Source organism: Elephantulus edwardii, unplaced genomic scaffold (assembly GCF_000299155.1).
Source record: "Elephantulus edwardii isolate Elephantulus edwardi_28Jun2011 unplaced genomic scaffold, EleEdw1.0 scaffold00302, whole genome shotgun sequence".
Lineage (NCBI taxonomy): Eukaryota > Metazoa > Chordata > Mammalia > Macroscelidea > Macroscelididae > Elephantulus > Elephantulus edwardii.
Window position 1 is genome coordinate 1,876,989 of NW_006400052.1, and position 4,691 is coordinate 1,881,679.

The 4,691-nt window shown below is 43.0% G+C and overlaps 1 pseudogene; it reads right to left on the reverse strand.

Annotated features, from left to right (window-relative positions):
• Positions 1 to 1,075: 1,075 nt before the first annotated feature.
• LOC102854790 lies at positions 1,076 to 3,504 on the reverse strand (annotated as a pseudogene).
• Positions 3,505 to 4,691: the final 1,187 nt, after the last annotated feature.

A 4,691-nucleotide genomic window follows, 5' to 3' on the forward strand; every position in this document is an offset into this window, starting at 1 on the left:
TTTGGATCATTTTCAGCAGGATCTTGCTTGCACATGGTATTTTGTGATATTGTTCGGTAATTTCCACACTCTGTTGAGTTACCTTTTTTTGGGAATAGGAACAAATATGGATCTCTTCCAGCTAATCAGTCAGGTTGTTGTCCCCCAGATTTTTTGACATCCAGGGCAGCTTCTTTTTGTTGAAATATGTCAATTGGTATGCCACGGTTCCTGGGGCCTTGGGTTTTTCCTTCCAGTTCCTTCAGAGCAGCTTGAACTTCCTCCTTCATCACCATAGGCTCTTGATCATATGTTGTTTAATGAAATTATTCTGTGTCAGCCAGTTCTTTTGGGTATGGTGACTCTGCATACCCCTTCCATCTTCTTTTGCTGCTTCCCAGATCATTCAACATTCTACCCACAGTATCCTTAAGTATGACAACTTGAGGTTTGAATTTGTTCTTCAGTTCCCTCAGTTTAAGAAATGCTGAGTGTGTTTGTCCCTTTTGATTTTCCAACTCTAGCTCTCTTTGCACATTTCATTGTAATATTTTGTCACTGCAATCCCAGAGGTATGCAGTTCGAATCCACCAGATGCTCTGCTGGAAAAGGAGGGACAATCTCCTCCCATACCAGTCAGATCCGATTTGATGGTATACACAAAATAATAAAATAAAATTTAAAAAATTATAATATTGTGCTTTGTCTTCCTGCGTGGCCCTTTGAAATCTTCTGCTGAGCTCCTTAACATCTTGATTTCTTTCCTTTGCTTGGGCTTCCTGGCGGCTCTGGTGCAATGTTCAGTGTCTCTTCTGACATCCATTTTGACTTTTTCTTCCTCCATCTTTGTAACGACCTTTTGTATTCTTCATGGATTATATTCTTTGTTTTTTCTTTTCTGAGTACAGTGTACTTTATTGATGGTACAAGATGGGCTTTCTAAGTCCTTCCCCTTTCTCAGGGGGAAACTGTGTCAAGGATGTGAGATTCTCAGTGTGTGTGGGGACTGAGTTGGGGCAAGGACTCCCCATCAGCCGAGGATCTCTCTCTTCTAGTGCTGTTGCTGGGGCAATAGGCCCAATGAGCTGAGAGACTCTTATTCTTTGGAGGCCATGTGAACCATCAAATCAATCACTTGGGTGCTGTAGCCAAATTCATTGTCATATATACCAGTTAATGATTTTGGCAAAGTGATTGTTTAAGGCAGTGCCTGCCCCAGCATCAAAGGTGGAAGAGTGGATGTCATTGTTAAAGTCACAGGAGGCAATCTGGTCTTCAGTGTGTTCCCGAATGGCCTTAAGGGGGCTTTCTGATGCCTGATTTACTACTTTCTTGATATTTGGCAACTTTCTTCAGGCGGCAAGTCAGATCCATGACTGACACATTGGGGGTGGGGACACAGACAGCCATGCCAGTAAGTTTCCCATTCAGCTCAGGGATGACTTTGCCCAGAGCCTGGGCAGTGCCAATAGAAGCAGCGATGATGTTCCAAGCAGCTCCACAGCCATCACTCCACAGCTTTCCAAAGGAGCCATCCACAGTCTTCCGGGTGGCAGTGATGGCATGGACTGTGGTCATGAATTCTTCTACAATGCCAACATTATCATGGATGACCTTGGCCTGGGGATCAAGCAGTTCATGATGCAAGAGGCATTGCTGACAATCTTGAGAGTATTGTCATATTTCTCATGATTCATTCCCAGCACAAGCATGGGGCCCTCAGCAGAAGGAGCAGAGATGATTACCCGTTTGACATCACCCTTCCTTCAAGTGAGCCCCAGCCTTCTCCAAGGGTGTGAAGACACCAGTGGACTCCACAACATACTCAGCACCAGTATCATCCCACTTGATGTTGGCAGGATCTCACTCCTGGAAGACAATAATGGCTTTCGCACTGATGACCAGCTTTCCATTCTCAGCCTTAATAGCGTTAAGCCATGGGTGGAATCATATTGGAACATACAGACAATGTAGTTGAGGTCAATGAAGGGGTCTTTGATGGCAACATCTACTTTTCCAGAGTTAAAAGCAGCCCCGGTGTATCCAATGAGGCCAAATCTGTTTACTCTGGGAGTAAAATCGTGTCTCAGGGAGGCAGCTGAGGCTCCTAGAGAAGAGAGGACAATCTGTCGATTCGACGAGGAGCAGAGAGTCCATGGATGATATTCTTGATATCCTCCCACAGCTCATCTGCTCTTTACTCATTAGTATTAAGGCCTCAAACCTGTTCCTGAGATGGTCTTTAAACTTAGGAGGGGTAGACTCAAGGTCAAACTTTGGGTTTTGTGGATTTTCTTTTCTTTTCTTTAGCTTCAGTTTGAACTTGAACACGTAGTTGATGATCTGATTCACAATTAGCACCTCGCCTAGTTTTCACAGCTGATACTGAGCTTCTCCAATAATTTTCCCCACTTATATAATCAATCTGATTCCTGTGTAGGCCATCAGGTGAGGTCCATGTGTATAGTCACCACTTGTGTTTCTTTTTTTTTACCACTTGTGTTTCTTATAAAAAGATTTGCTGTGAAGAAATAATTGATTGTACAGAATTCTATCATTCTGTCTTGAGCCTCATTTCTGTCACCAAGTTCATGTTTTCGGACTACTGATCCTTCTCCATTCCCAACTTTTGCATTCCAATCATCCATTATTATTAGTGCATCCTGGTTTCATGTTTGATCGATTTCCTATTGCAACAGCTGGTAGAAATTATTTTCTCCTCTTTGGCTCTGGCTGTTGGTGCATAAATTTGAATGATAGTGATATTAACAGGTCTTCCTTGTATGCATATAGGTGTTATGTTGCCACTCACAACACTGTATTTCAGGATGGATCTAGAAATGGTCTTTTTAACTATGAAAGCAAACGCATTTTTCCTCACCTTTCATTTCTAGCATAGTAGATCATATGATTGTCTCAAGCAAAATGTCCCATGCCCATCCATTTCATTCCATCAATGCCTGCTGTTGTTGCTGTTATGTTCTATCAAGTAGTTTGTGACTCATAGTGACCCTGTGTATAACAGCCCTAAACCCTGCTCTATCCTGTGCCAATCTTATTGTCTCTGACACATCTACCCTCATTACCCCAGTCACTGAATCAATCCACCTTATCAAAGGTCTTCCTCTCTTGAGCTCCCAAGCATGACATCACTCTCCAAGGATGGGCCCCTCCTTGCAACATGCCCAAAGTATGTCAGACAGAGCTTCAGAATCCTAGCCTCCAAGGAGCAGCTTGGTTTCACCCTCTCTAGGTTGAACCTGTTTGTTCTCCTAGCAGTCCACGGTATATTCAATACTCCTCTCTAGCACCACAGTTCAAAGGCATCAATTCTCCTTCTATCATCCCTAGGCATTGTTCAGATTTCTGATGCTTAGCAAGTAATTACAAAGACCATGGCCTGAATTAGGCATTCCTTAGTCTCCAGACTGACATTGTTACCAATGTCCAGTATGTCAGTATCTACGCGTTCCGTTTCTTCCTTAACAATCCAATCTTCTTGCATTCATACTTCTCACATTCCATGCTCCAATCATTAGGGTCTGTTTGCAACTGCTCCTCCTCCTTTGTGATTTCCAACATGAAGGCTCAGCTTCCAGTGCCATAGCTGTGGGGCAGCCAACTGTACCGACTAGGAGGCACGAGGTTTGGAACAAAGGTCTGCCAAAAGCTTTAAGTACTGAGTAGGTGGCTTTTGTATCAATTGAACACTCTTCCCTGCGACATCTAGTGTCACCCAAGACTCCTGGGATATGATATCAGTGGTAATCATGGGGGTCACTGCAGGATCTGGGCCTCTTCAGCCTTCTGCTTCTCCTGCCAGAAGGGCTTGGTGACCTCCCCTGCACTCTCTGGACTGCAGGGCAATCCCACAATCCTACTCGATTGCATCAGGGGCACAGCTTTTTGGGAGGCTTTCATTGGTTTGTTTTGCCCATTCTTTTTTTTTAATTGAAACTTTTTCTTTAACTTATATCTGCTTGGTTTTTATTTAGTTACATGTAAAGGCCCAGTTCATGAACTCATTAGATCAATCAAGGCAAGACCCTTGAACTACACAATAGGATTTAAAAAGCAGTTGGTGTCTTAGTAGTTCACTGGTAATCATACAAACATACAGACTCACATATTGGTAAAGTACTCTGGATATAGAATTTTCCTTCATAATCTTGTATTCTGAAATCTATATAAATTGGACATGGCCAAATTAGAGATGTCTGAGAAATTCTTAGAAAATATTTGCTAACTACAGCTTCATCTTCCAAGAGATAAATTTTCAACCTTTTTTTTAAGCCATATAAAATTACAACAGATTTAACAGACACTTTTTGGGGGGGATTTTTAAAAATATGGAACACTTCACAGCTTTGTGTGTCCCCTTGCACAAGGCCCATGTTCATCCTCTGTATTATTCCATTTTTAGTCTGTGTGCTGGGGAACTGAGCACTGTTTTGCAAGTTCTGATTGGGGACTCACACTTGTGCCCTGACTTCCCACAGTGAAAACACTCACCTTTGGATTTACTTGAATGACCAGAAGTGGCAACTTCTTGCATGCCTTGCGTTGCCAAGGCTGGGAGCTTTGCCTTTTAGCGGTCCCTCCCTATACCTCTACGTCCCTCTTGTTCAAAAGTTACTCTGGATTGGCTGTGGGTCTTCATGCTTCCCCCCCCCCTTTTTTAACTTTTCTGTGACTATTTGGAGCAGAGTTAG